Source organism: Muscardinus avellanarius (genome assembly GCF_963383645.1).
Source record: "Muscardinus avellanarius genome assembly, chromosome: 6".
NCBI classification, from domain to species: domain Eukaryota; kingdom Metazoa; phylum Chordata; class Mammalia; order Rodentia; family Gliridae; genus Muscardinus; species Muscardinus avellanarius.
In genome coordinates, this window is record NC_137791.1 from 53,660,191 (window position 1) to 53,675,494 (window position 15,304).

The window sequence follows — 15,304 nt, forward strand, 5'->3', positions numbered from 1 at the left end:
ATGTTTTTGACAGATTCATGGTAATAAATTTGAAAATTTTATTTAAATAAACAAATTCCAACAAAAATGCAATTGAACCTACAGAATAATAAGTCATATCACTGTTAAACTAACTGAATTCATCATTAAGAGCCTATCACTCATATGCAAAGGTATCTAAGTTCAGATGACATCAAATATGATTTTTTCAAACATATAGGTAGAAATAATTTCAATCTTTCACATTCCTACATTCTTTTCTTAATTTATTTTATTGGTACACTGTATTCATACACCATATTGGAATAAAAAAAAAAACTTTTGTAGACAAACATGCACACATCACCCAGTTAGTCCCTACCCGATCCCCACCCCGTTCCCTCCCTATCCCTCCTTCCCATGCTTGGCTTAGTGGTTGACATCTAGTATTATAGCAATTTATCCAAAATTAACAATGATAATCTCACATAACAGTTTCATTTGTCTGATACCAAGCTTTTAATGATTTAAAGATAACATTTCAATATTTCTTTTTGCTTTCTTTCTTACCAGAGAATATTTTTTTCTAGGTGAAACTATCATACATTTATTTATTTATTTTTCAGAAAAAATCTGTCCTAATATGAAATATGGACTCTAGATACCCAAAACAATCTTGAAAAAGAACAAAGCTAGAAGATATTTATTTTATAATTTCAAACCTTATAAAGCTACAATAATTGAGACAGTGTAGTACTATTATAAAGGCAGATATACAAACCATTGGAGTTAAAAGCCTAGAGATAAATTCTTCCATATAATGTTAAGTTATTTTTGACCAGGTTTTCACGAACATTTGGTGGCGGAAATAATAATCTTTTAACTGAATATTGTTGAAAAATAATAATTACATGAAAAAGAATAAAATTGGACCCTTACCTAACACCATATACAAATATTAACTCAAAATAGATAAAAGACCTAAATATAAATCTTAAGACTATAAACTTTTAGAAGAAAGTCTGGGTCATAAAACCTCACAACATTGAAATTGGCAGTGATTTCTTGGATTTGATTTCAATGGCACAGGGAACAGAAGGGTAGACAAACTCCCTAAAAAATAAAAAAGTATATATCCAAAGACAATGTAAACAGAGTTAAAAGTTACTGATAGAATAGAATAAAATATTTCCAAATGCTATATCTGAAGGTATATTAGTATTCCAACTAGAAATCCTAAAACTTAGCAACAATAAAAGCAAACAATACAATTTAGAATTAGGTAAAAGACTAACATAAATAATGAATCTCCAAAGATAACCAATCTTGTCTGTTGGATGGAGAATCTTGTTTCTCTGGTTTTGGTGTGTGTTACCTATTTCTTCTTTGTAGTTAATCTCTTTGAGTATTTTTCTAGCGCTGGTTTTGAAGACATAAATTCCTTCAGTTTCTGTTTGTCATGGAAGCTTCTTATTTCCCCATCTAATTTGATGGAAAGTTTTGCTGGGTAGGAAATTTTTGGCTGGAAGTTGTTTTCTTTCAGAGTTTGGAATATGTTACTCCACGCCCTTCTGGCTCTCGTGACTTGGTTTGGGAAGTCTGGAGTGATTCTAATTGGTTTGCCTCTGAATGTCACTTGGCCCTTTGTTTTTGTTGCCTTTAAGATTCTCTGCTTGGCTTCCACATTGGTCATTTTGACAATTATGTGGCATGGGGATCCTCTTCTCCGATCCTGTCTAAAGGGAGTTCTATAAGTTTCCTGGACCTGTGTATCAACCTCTTGCTATATGTTTGGAAAAATTTCTGCTATTACTTCCTTGAAGAGATTGTTGATCCCTTTGGTTTCACCTTCTTTTTCCTCCTCTATTCCAATTATTCTTAGGTTAGCTCTCTTAAAATGGGCCCATATTTCTTCAATGTCAGATTCCTGCTGTCGGATATTTTTTTCTAGATTAGAAACTATGCGTTCATTTTTGGAGTGATCATCTTCTAGGAACAAGATACTATTCTCCATGTGGTCTAATCGGTTGTTTGTACTTTGAATTGAGGTCTTTACTTCAATGATTAAATCCTTTATCTCTTTTTGGCTCTCTCTGAATTCTTTTCGAAACACCTCTATTATTTCTCTAGTTATTTTCCTGATTTGATCTTCTAGAAATCTCTGAATTTCTGTTTTATTGGGTTCTGATGTTGTGGGGTTGTGGGCATTCATTGCTCCATTGTTATTCCTCTTTCCCATGATTTCGGATATTTGTGCCTTCTCAGGGTTCTTTCCTGGGTCACTATGACTTCACTTAAGGTGCTCTGGATTTCGAGTCTGTGGTATCTCAGTCACCACTACTCCTTTCCTGGGTTGTATCCCAAAGTCTCAGATCCAGGGAGTCAATCGAGGCTACTGTAGACCATGGGGGTTTGCCAGGTTGGCATTCTCCTGCTGGGAGTTGTGACTATGGTGTGATATCTCTGCCACCACCACTCCTCCACTGGGTCAAGTCCCTGGGAGTCAGTACTGGGATTTCTCCTCTAGGGGCCACAATTTGACTCACTGTTGTTGAGTGCGTTGATGGAGCTGTAGTGGACTCGGTTAATTCGCTGCTGCTGCCGCTGGTGGCAATATGGCGCCACTGCCACACCCTCAGCCGTGAGGCTGGCGTATTTCTTCTCTGTTTTTGAGCTCCGCTTTGAGTCCCTGCAGTGTGTGCTGAGGCCAGCCCCTGGGAGCTTTAGACGCTCCCTGTGCCGAGAAATCTGCCAAATTCTGCCCGGCTGATCCGCAGCCGCTCACCTCAGCTCACTGTCCACCCCTCCTCTCTGGAGCCTGGTGGGCTATTGAGTGCATTGGTCTGGTGCCATCCGGTGAGCTCGCTGCTGCCGTTGACAGTGTGGCAGGTGCTGCTGCCACGTGCTCGGCCGTGAGGCCGGTGAATCTCCTCTCTGGTTCTGAGCTCCGTTCTGAGTTCCCCTCCTCTCTGGTGCCTGGTGCTGTCACATTCTTACAGAGAATACAAAATGAGACACTTCTAACTCATTCCATAAGTTTTTTTCTTTTCTTTTCTTTTCTTTTTTTACTTGGGATTGAACCCAGGGGCTTTCTACCTTTGAGCTACACCTCAAACTTTTTAAATTCCTTTTAAATTTTGAAACAAGCTTTTGCTAAATTGCTAAGGGTCTCCTTAAATTGCTGAGGCTGGCCTTGGATCTGTGATTCTCTTGTCTCAGCCTGGCAAATACTGGGATTACAGGCATGTGGCACCAGACCCAGGCAGTCAAAAAAACCTTGATAGAACAATGCAACGAGGATAAGATGAGAAAAGAAAACTTTTATTTATTTATTTATTTATTTGGTGGTACTGGGATTCCTGGAAGCCCTTCTACCTCCGGGCTACACTCCGAGACCTATTTTTTTTATTTGGAAACAGGGTCTCTTAAGCCATCGAGGCTGGCTCCGAACCAGCATGATCCTCCTGTCTCAGCCTCCCAAGCGCGGGGATTACAAGCGTGTGCCACCACGCCCAGCAGAGAAAAGAAAATTAAAGGTAGGTTTTATTTATGAACATGGATGCGAACATTCTAAATAAAACCATTTTTTTTTCTTTGTGGAACTGGGGATTGAACCCAGGGGCATTGTACCTTCGAGCTACACCCCCAGCCCTATTTTTTATTCTTTTTTTTTAAATTTTGAAACAGGGTCATAGTAAGTTGCAGAGGGCCTCACTATATGGCTGAGGCTTATTTTACTTCAACTGAACATTTTACTGGAGGTCATAGGACACTAATTCTGGAAAGAGCAATGTAGAGGAACAGGAAATAAAAGATAAAATGGTCATTATTTGCAGTTAATGGGATTGTGAATTTAGAACTTAACAGGGTTCCTGGATTCATGAGCAGTAAATTTTAATTTTTATATACTATTGACAAATAGAAAATGACATTAAAAAGGCAATATTAGAAAAAAAGGCAATATTAGTATTAGCATAAAAATGTCCAACAAAAAAGACTTAAAGAAAATATATTGGCCGGGTGTGGTGGCGCACACTTGTAATCCCAGCATTCGGGAGGCTGAGACCTGGAGGATCGCGGTTCCCGGACAGCCTCAGCTACTTAGTGAGGCCCTCTGCAACTCAGTGAGACCCGGTTTCAAAATAAAGAATAAAAGTAGGGCAGGGGGTATAGCTCGGAGGTCGAATGCCCCTGGGTTCCATCCCCAGACCCACACACACAAAAAAAAGTAAAGAAAATATATTAAAGACCTTTATGCAGAAACCTAAAAACATTACTGAGAAAAAAATTTCTGATTTAAACAAGTGGAGAGAGATATGCTATATTGATGGAATGGAGGCTCTAATACTTTAAGGCTATTAATTCACCCAAATTGGTTCATTGATTTATAGATTTAATGCAACATTAATGAAAATGACAATAGAAATTCTGCAGATTGACTGATTTAAATTTATATGGGGAGAAGAATGGACAAGATTCTCATAAAAAAGAATTTGTTGAGAGAACCTATCCTACCAAGCATTAAGACTTATTTTTACATATTAAAAATTTAAAAATATGGTCTTTTGGCACAAAAATTAGGAATTAAGAAAACAGAACAGAATGGAAATCTGCCAAATAGACTCATGCTTGTGTGAACACTGGATTCATGACAAAAATGACACTGTAAAGCAGGGGTGAGGGAAGTGGCCCTTTTATAATTCTTATTTTTTTGGTGCTACTGAGGGTGGAACCCAGGGGCTTTTCTACCTCCGGGCTATACTCTCAGACCTATTTTATAATTTTTTGCTTGTGAAGATGGCCTTTAAAAAAAATTAGATACAAGGCCAGACATGGTGGTACATACTTGTAATTCCAGCATCTGGGAGGCGTAGACAGGAGGATCCTGGTTCGCGGACAGCCTCAGCTACTATTAGTGAGGCCCTTTGCAACTCAGTGAGACCCTGTTTCAAAATAAATAAAAAATATGGCTGGTGGTGCACGCTTGTAATCCCAGCATTCGAAGCTGAGTCTGGAGGATCGCAGTTTGGGGACGGCCGCAGCTACTTAGTGAGGCCCTCCACAACTTAGTGAAATCCTGTCTCAAAATAAAGAATAAAAAACAGAATAGGGGGTGTATCTTGGAGGTCAAATGCCCCTGGGTTCCATTCCAGACCTAATATATATATATATATATATATATATATATATATATATATATATATATATATATAATCTGGGGTGTAGCTTGAAGGTAGAATGCTCTTGGATTCCATCGCTAGTACTGAAAAAAAAATTTAGATATACATGGGGAAAAATATTGAGCCCAAACTTATATATTCACACACAAAACATAATTCCCAATGTGACAAAAACCTAAAGGGAAGGCCAAACAGTGAAGGTTTTAGAAAATAGTATCTTCATAGTCTCTGAAATGGGAAAGATTTCTTAAAGGAGACAAAAGAACAACAACAACAAAAACGGATGTTAAGAAAAGGATTAATTTGAATTAATTAAAAGTATATATTTATTTAAAAAAACTCTTACGATAGTAAAAAGGCAAGCAATGGAGCAGGGAAAAGAAAACTATAGCACATGTAACCAATCAAGGACATGTAACCAGAATATGTAACGAACTACAAATTAAGTAAGAAAAAACACAATAGAAAAGTAGGCAAGAGACTTGATCAACTCCACAAAGAAGCTATCCATATACTTTGTAAACCTATGAGAAAGTGCTGATTCTGATTGGTATTTAGATAGATACAAGGTAAAACAAGCTAGGCATGGTGGCAAGCCACCTGTAACACCAGCTACTCTGGAAGCTAAGAAGGGGCATTCCAAGTACTAGGTCAACCTGGGCAACTCATCAAGATCCTGTCTCAAAATATAAAATAAAGAGGCTGGGTTGTAGTTCAGTGGTGGGGTGTTTGCCTAGCATATGTGAGGTCCTGAATTCAATCTTCGGTACCATAAAACAATAAAAATCAGTAATGAGAGAGTACCCTACACTCATCAAAGAGAGAAAGAGAATTCTATAAAAGTTGAAAAATCCAACAAAAGTGGAAGGGTCAAACATTAAAAAAATACATTGGTAGATCTAAATCCTACAATACTAAAAATTTCATTAAATATTAATGTACTAAATATTAAAAAGACAGAGATTATCAGAATGAATTAAACACTCAAGTATATACTACCTGTAGGAGATAAGATTTAAATATAAAGATACAGACTGAAAATAAATGAGTGAAAATGAAACAAATATCATGCAGACAATAAGCACACACCGGCTGGGATGGCTTTATAAGTGTCACTTAACAGACCTGACAAAACGAGCATCATAAGAAAACTACAAGGTGATCTCATATGTGGTGCACAAACCTTAAACACTAACAATCAGAATCCAGTAGCACATTAAAGCAGTAATAGTCTGTGGGTTGCATTCACATCAGGATTACAAGGAAATCACTAAGAAAGCAATAATAACTCATGAGATTAATAGACAAGAAAAGGGGAAAATGATAGGATTATATCTACAGATGCATACAGGAATTTAAAAATTCACAATCCTCCTCCTCCTCCTCCTCCTCCTCCTCCTCCTCCTCCTCCTCCTCCTCCTCCTCCTCCTCCTCCTCCTCCTCCTCCTCCTCCTCCTCCTCCTCCTCCTCCTCCTCTTCTTCTTCTTCTTCTTCTTCTTCTTCTTCTTCTTCTTCTTCTTCTTCTTCTTCTTGTACTTGGAATTGAATCCAGGGCATTCTACCCCTAAGTTACACTCTCAGCTTTTTTAATTCTTTATTTTGAAACAGGGTCTTACGAGTCTCAATACAATATGGCTGAGGCCGTCCTTGAACTTGCGATCCTCCTGTCTCAGCCTCCCTAGTACTGGGATTACAGGTTTGTGCCAACACAATTGGTTTATTTAAAAAATTTTTTTTATAGTACTGGAGGTGGAACATAGGGGCTTTTCTACCTCCGGGCTATCCTCCCAGACCTATTTTATGCTTTATTTGGAAACAGGGTCTCACTAAGTCACTGAGAGCCTCACTAAGTAGCTAAGGCTGTCTTCAAACCTGTGCAATCCTCCTGTCTCAGCCTTCCAAGCTCTAGGATTACACGCGTGCACCACCATGACCGGCTTTTGGCTTATTATTATTATTATTATTTGTGGTACTGGGGGTGGAACCCAGGGGCTTTTTTTTTTTTAACCTCCGGGCTATACTCCAGACCTATTTTATATTTTATTTGGAAACAGGGTCTTACTAAGTTGCTGAGAGCCTCACTTAGTACCTGAGGCTGGCTTCGAACCTGTGCAATCCTCCTGTTTCAGTCTCCTAAATGCTGGGATTACAAGCATGCACCACCACGCCCAGTCCTGGCTTATTTTTTTAAAGCAGGGTCTCAGTAAGTTGCTGAGGGCTCAGTAAATTGCTGAGGTTGGCCTCGAACTTGCAATCTTCCTGTCTCAGCTTCCTAAGTACTGGGATTACAGGCATGCACCACCACACCCAGTTTATTATATACATTTAAATATTTTATTTTTATTTTTGGTGGTACTGGGGGTGGAACCCAGAGGCTTTCTACCTCCAGGCTATACTCCCAGACCTATTTTATATTTTATTTGGAAACAGAGTCTCACTAAGTTGCTGAGAGCCTCACTAAGTAGCTGAGGCTGGCTTCGAACCTGTGTGATCCTCCTGTCTCAGCCTTCCAAGCGCGGGGATTATAAGCATGCGCCACCACGCCCGGCTTTACATTTAAATATTTTTTAATGGACCCTGTATGGGGAAGGGTAGGAATGAGGAGGAGCCAGAGGAAAGCTCACCAAGTTCATGTAAGTGACCATCACTATTTAACTACATTATGATGTGAGACTATAATGCACCAGTGAAAGTAAAACAAAACAAAACAAAAAGAATGCAGGTTTGAGGACAACCTCACAATTCAACAAGGTCCTCTAAAACTCGGTTAGACCCTGTTTCAAAATAAAAACAAAAAAGGTTGGGTGTGTAGGTCTTGGTTCAACCTTTAGGATCAAAAGAGAAAAATAAAATAATCAGTAGAAAAAAATTTTTTTGTGGGGGGTACTAGGGGTGGAACCCAGAGGCTTTCTACCTCTGGGCTATACTCCCAGACCTATTTTATATTTTATTGGAAACAGGGTCTCACTAAGTAGCTGAGGCTGGCTTCGAACCTGTGCGATCCTGTCTCAGCCTCCCAAATGTAGGGATTACAAGCGTGCGCCACCACGCCCGGCAGAAAAATTCTTAACATATTAAAAAAAAAATAGGTCTAGACTGGACAAGTTTCATGTCTAGATGTTCTGGTGAAGAATTCTCTTCCAAGCCCCTTCAGGCTGTGGGCAGTGTTCAGCTTTCTGTGATTGTAGGATTGTAGTTAACATTTCTTTGCTGGTTGTCAGCCAGGGGATGCTCTCAGTTCCTGGATGCTATTAATATTCACCGTCACGTGGCTCCCTCCACTGTCAAAGCCAGTTAGGACGCCACAAACTCTCCTCACACTTGGAATCTCCCTTCTACTTCAGCTACCAGCTGGTGAAAATTGTTTTTCCAGGGCTCATGTACTTAAATTAGGTCAGCCTGGATCATCTGTTTTAAGATCAATTGGTTAGTAACCTTCAATACATCTGCAAAATTCGTCTGCATGTAACTAATACAATGAAGGGAGAAACATGGAGATGGGGGCAGAGAGCATGGAGACCATCTAAGAACTGGGCCTTCAACAAAAGCGGAGAGAAACAAGGACAGAACTGTGGACGCAGTGTGTGCACAGTGGAGAGAGAGGCAGCTTGAGGCTGTAAAGACATTTTAACAACATGTGATTTGGCTTCTAAAATTTAAAAATAATCTAAAATTGGAAACATTATTCTCATGAAATAAAACTAAAAGACACAGAAAAGGGCAGATACTAAATTGCAACTTTGTTCGTGTGTGTGTGTGTGTGTGTGTGTGTGTGTGTGTTACAAAAGATGAATCCCAAGGGCATTCTAACTGAGCTATACCCTGCTCTGTTTTATTTATTATTATTATTATTATTATTATTATTATCATTATCATTATATATTTTTTGGTGGTACTGGAGTTCCTGGAAACCCTTCTACCTCTGGGCTACACTCCCAGACCTATTTTATATTTTATTTGGAAACAGGGTCTCTTAAGCCAGCGCAGCTGGCTTCGAAGCAGCGTGATCCTCCTGTCTCTGCCTCCCAAGCTCAGGAATTACAAGCGTGCGCCACCACGCCCGGCTCTATTTTATTTATTATTTTGAATCAGGGTCTCACTAAGTTGCTGAGGACCTTGCTAAGTTGCTGATGCTGGCCTCAAACCTGAGATCCTTCTGTCTCAGCTTCCCAAGTACTGGGATTATAGGCATGTGCCACCACAACCAGCTAAATTTAAAACTTTTAAAATAATGTATGTTATTTTCATCTCAGCACCATGCTGAACACACAGCCACTCTCACCAACAACTTCTGTCATTAATTATATCAAAACTACTCCAAATTTCTGTTCTCTACTCATCAAAAGATTGTTATGTGAGATAATTTTGAGATGTATTTAACAACATTCTGTACATTTTTCCTAGTAATTATGTTTCAGAAGTAGTTTCTAAGCTGGGTTTGGTGACACAGGCTTGTAATCCCAGCATTGAGAGACTGAGACAGGAGGATCGCAGTTCGTGGACAGCCTCAGGTACTTAGGACCTCTGCAATTCAGTGAGATCTATTTCAAAATAAAGAATATAATACTAGGTTGGGGGTGTACCTCGGAGGTAAAATGCCCCTGGGTTCCATCCCCAGTACCCCACACACACAAAAAAAAAAAAGAAAGAAAAGAAAGAAAGAAGTTTCTACATTTATTATTATTATTATTATTATTATTATTATTATTATTATTATTTGTGGTACTGGGGTTCCTGGAAGCCCTTCTGCCTCCGGGCTACACTCCCAGACCTATTTTTACATTTTTATTTGGAAAAGGGTCTCCTAAGCCAGCGCATGCGGCTGGCTTCGAACCTGAGCGATCCTCCTATCTCTGCCTCCCAAACGCAGGGATTACAAGCGTGCGCCACCACGCCCAGCAAGAAGTGTCTACATTATTAAAATAAAGTGTAGTTTTTCTTTTTCCTAACCCATTGGTACAAAAGTCATTATGGTCTTTTTAAGAGACCAACAGAAATCATTTCCGTATACTATAATTAGCCAATCTCACAATGTTCCAAGCTAATGGGGACCGCGGAGTAGCTCAGTGATAGAGTGCTTGTCTTGCTTGTATGGGATCCTGGGTTTAAATCCCAGAACCACAAACAAAACAAAACAAAACTGAAGTGGAAGTATGTGACTAATTCTGATGTATGTGACTAATCTGAAATGGGCCACTAATGTGCTACATGAAAATTATTTCAAAAAATGTAAGCCAATGTTTTATTTAAATTAAGTTTTGTTAACTTACTTTTTAGCAAGTTCTAAATATAAAAATAGTTCACTTAAAATACTAGAGATTAAACTGGGTGTGGTGGAGCACGACTGCAATCCCAGTACTTGAGAGGATGACACAGGAGGATAACAGGTTCGAGGCCAGTGAGACCTTGTTTCAAAATTAAAAAATACAAAGGGTTGGGAGTGTATGTATCTCAGATGTAGAAAAACCTTGGGTTCAATCCCCAGTTACACACACACACACACACAATCAGAAATTACTAAATAAACTTTAACAGATTTTGTGGAGAATTTGCATTGTATAGCATGCCATTTCACTTTTTAAGGATCACTTGTCAGACATGTGCCCCAAAATAACCTCTAACAGAGTGTCCAAATTCACACTAGTCCAACCCATCATAATTTGAGACTCAGAGAGGGCTTTAGTGTGTTAAAGCTAATATCTTTGTCTTAATTTTTCGTACATACAAACATAATCTGAGTAACAGTAGCCTGTTTAGATCTCAACCTCCTTGCCTTTAAGTTTTTAAAAATGCTGTATTAATATCAATGGAAAGATATAAATTAAGAGCACACCTTGTATCCATTTTGGTTTGCTTTATTTTGCTTTCATAACAGGGTCCTTATCTTAATTTCCAAAGTTTTTAAGAGGTGAAGAAAGAGATCATATATCATGTCATATCATCATATAGTAGAAAGTGCCCTGTGTTGAGATTCAGGGCCTGGGGTCTGGTCTCACCGACTCTACTGTCACTCGCTTGGGTAAACTTGGACAAATCTAACCTTTTTCTCTATGGTCCTAGTAATTGTTTGTTTTGTTTTGTTTACAGTACTGGGGATTGAACCCAAGGGCATTCTACCTTTGAGTTATTATCCCAGCTCTATAATTTACAGTGCACTGGCAGTCTCAAATCTGTGATCCTCCCATCTCAGCCTCCCAAGTACTAGAATTACAGGTGTGTGCCACCACACCATGTTAATCCTTGGGTTGTGTGTGTGTGTGGTGCTGGGGATTGAACCCAGGGTCATTCTACCTCTGAGCTACACCCCCAACCTGATTTTGTATTCATTATTTCAAAACAGGGTCTCACTAAGTTGCAGATGGCCTCACTAAGTAGCTGAGGCTGGCCGCGAACCTGGATCCTCTGGTCTCCGCCTTTCAAGTACTGAGATTACAAATGTGAGCAACCACATCCGGCTGGTTCTTTTTTTCAACTAGTAAATCAGGTTATATTAGATCTTTGTTTCCTAGAGTATGTTTCATTCATGAGTGTTTAATTATAAAGAAAATGTTGTAATATTGGCTTAAACCAAGTTAAAGAGGTTTTTTTCTTGAGCCTTTAACATGCTAGTATGTATTGTGAATTTCCAAAAGGGAAATGTGTTATGTGTTATCTCTTAAACTTGCCTTGCCATAGAACTCTCATTGAAAAGCCCTCAACAAAATCACTGTTGAGAACTGCTGACCCAAGAGATCTCTGAATGACTAATACCATAATTCTACGATGATTTTCAGGCCGTTGTTCTAGTCCTTTAAGGCCATACAAACATCTTGGTATTAGATTTTAGGCCTATAGTATTAGAAAATTGTGCAGGAAGCAAAAGATGCAAGTAAATGGGTTTTCAAAAAGTTTAGTGATGTGAACTTGAATCTCAAAATATTTCAGAAGGGAAATATAGATACTTACAGTATTACTGACATTGTTATCATTTTTTGGTAACCTATAAAGTTTTGGACAACAGGAATAAATTTTTTTTTTTTTTTTGGTACTGGGGATTGAACCCAGGGACGTTCTACCTCTGAGTTATACCTGCAGCCTTTTATTTATTTATTTATTTATTTATTTATTTATTTATTTATTTTTGAAACAGAGTCTTGCTAAGTTGCTAAGATTGTCCTTGAACCTGCAATTCTTCTGGCTCAGTCTTCTAAGTACTGGAATTACAGATGTGTGCCATCATGCCCCACAGGAATGAAATATTTTAGACTTTTTTTTTGTGTGTGTGGTACTGGGGATGAAACCCAGGGTCCTTCTACCTCTGGGCTATACTCCCAGACCTATTTATTTTTCAGTTTTTGGTGGTACTGGGGGTGGAACCCAGGGGCTTTTCTACCTCCGGGCTATACTCCAAGACCTATTTTATATTTTATTTGGAAATAGGGTCTCACTAAGTTGCTGAGAGCCTCACTAAGTAGCTGAGGCTGGCCTTGAACCTGTGCTATCCTTCTGTCTCAGCCTCCCAAGCGCTGGAATTATAAGAGTGCACCACCATGCCCTGATACTTCCAGACCTATTTTATATTTTATTTGGAAACAGGGTCTCACTAAGTTGCTGAAAGCCTCACTAAGTAGCTGAGGCTGGCTTCAAACCTGCACGATCCTCCTGTCTCAGCCTCCCAAGTATTGGGATTACAAGTGTGTGCCATCATGCCTGGCAATATTTTAGACTTTATGTGACTATTTTGCTCTGACTTCACTGAAGCTTTTGAAATAAAAGTACATTTCTTTCTTTTTGTGTGTGTGTGGTGCTGGGGGTGGAACCCAGGGGCTTTTCTACCTCCGGGCTATACTCCCAGACCTATTTTATACTTTATTTGGAAATAGGGTCTCATTAAATTGCTGACAGCCTCACTCAGTAGCTGAGGCTGGCTTCAAAACTGCGCGATCCTCCTGTCTCAGCCTCCCAAATACGGGGATTACAAGAGTGTGCCACCGCGCCGGCTTTACATTTCTATTTTTAATGTATATAGATATATGACAGATTTATGAGGGGAATTAGTTCCCAGATTTATGGAGCTAAGTCCCATGACAGGCCATCTTCAAACTGAATACACTGGAATACTGGATAGTGTGAAGTGTGAATTATTATTTTTATTAAAGGATGTGGTGGCACATGCTTGTAATCTCAGTACTTGGAAGGCTGATACAGTTGAATCTCAAGTTTAAGGCTAGCCTTACAGCTTAGTGAGGACCTCTGCAATTTAGTGAGACCTGTTTCAAAAAATAAATAAATAAATAAAACAGGGTTGAGGATGTAGCTCAGAGGTAGAATTCCCCTGGGTTTAATCCCCAGGTGTTCTCTCTCTCTCTCTCTCTCTCTCTCTCTCTCTCTCTCCCCACCCTCGCCTCTCTTTCACACACACACACACACACACACACACACACACACACACACACACACACAGAAAATGATTTGTTAAAGTGAAAAAAAGTTTGTTATGAAGCAAGCTGTGTCTTTATAGACAAGTATACTTGCATACTGTGTGTGTGTGTGTGTGTGTGTGTGTGTGTGTGTGTGTGTGTGAATTGAATCCAGAGCTATTCTATTCCAGGATATGTCCATAGCACCATAGCACTCTTCACTTTTTTTTTTTTTTTGAGTTTCAAAACAAGGTCTCACTTGGTTTCTGAGTCTTGCTAAATTGCAGAGGCTGGTCTGGAACCTGTGATCCTCATTTCTCAGCCTCTCAGATACTGTGATTACAGTTGTATACCACCACGCCTGGTCAGACAACTATACTTATTTTCACTAATTCTTCTTGTCTAATTTTCTGAGGAGTGACATGTCTACACATCATTTGCAATTTAAAAGGATTATTTATACACCTACTGAGATATTTCACTGGGTTATTTATTTATTTCTATTCATCTGAAGTACATCTTAGCCATAATGATAGCCATTTTGAACACATCTTATTACACTGGATTTAACTCCCAGTGGAACCCATTTGACAGGTATTTAAGACCAGTGTTTAAGTTATTTGATTTCATAAGTTAGTGAAATTGGAAGGGGAGAGGTCATTTCCAACCAGAGCACATTTAAAAGCAACTAGCAAAACAGAACCAACCAAACCAAACCAAAAAATAAAAAATAAAAAAGCAAAGGCAACTGCCATCTACTATAACCATACTTTTAAAAATTAATGTTTCAACACCACGACTTTAGAAAAGACAACATCAGAACAAAAGAAAGTTGTTGAAAATTAGCTTCATAAACATTGCTGTGTTAGATATAGACTGTTCCCTGACAAGCTCACAAGTTAGTGTTCAGAATTGATACAGTTGAGTCATGAGGGTTGTAATCTCATCATTGATGTGATGGGGTGTGGCTGGCGAAGGTGCGTTCCTGCAGGTGCAGCCCTGGGGTCTGTGCTTGTGCCTTTGCACCCCCTTGCTTGCTCGCTTGCTCTCTCTTGCTTCTGGCCTCCTTGATGTGAGAGCAGAGCCCTTGCTCTCATGCCCTGAGCTCCAGGCCCTGACCTCATATGGACTAAACCCAGAATCTCCAGAAAATTCTGAGCAAATAACCTTTCCTTCCTCTAAGTCGTGTGAACGGGGCTTTTGGATCATAGCTGTGAGAAGGTTGACTGAGCCAAATATTAACAGCATTTTCCCCTTTTCATCAGTTTCATGGGCACTAGAAAAAACTTTGTTACAAAACTCTTTTGGCTCAGGGACCAGCCAGGGTTTCAGGCAGGTGGGAAGGGCCTCCCCGCCCTGGAGACTCACATCCTGGAGGCCGAGACACCCAGGCAGGGCTGTGCTGGCAGCTCTTCTCTTGAAGCCACCTGCATGGAATGCTGGAGAAGAGGTGGGTCTTACTCATTGGTTGGTGTTCTATGAATATTTAGTATCACTTGCTATTTCTTTTACATTTTCTCTTTACATCCGCTTCTTTTGCCTTTTTCTTTTATCGATACACCATTTATTTCTTGAATCCTTCATCCTAACCAGAAATCTCAGAATGAAAATTACACAGTGTTCCTATAAATACAGCAAAGCAAGTCAGGGAGAAATGATTTCCCAAGGGAGAAAGTCAGGGGACAAAGGCTAGGCAAGGCGGGATGGTTGTCCTAACTGCCCTTTTTGAATTTGGCACGTTAAATTCCCTTCACCATTACCCCAGTC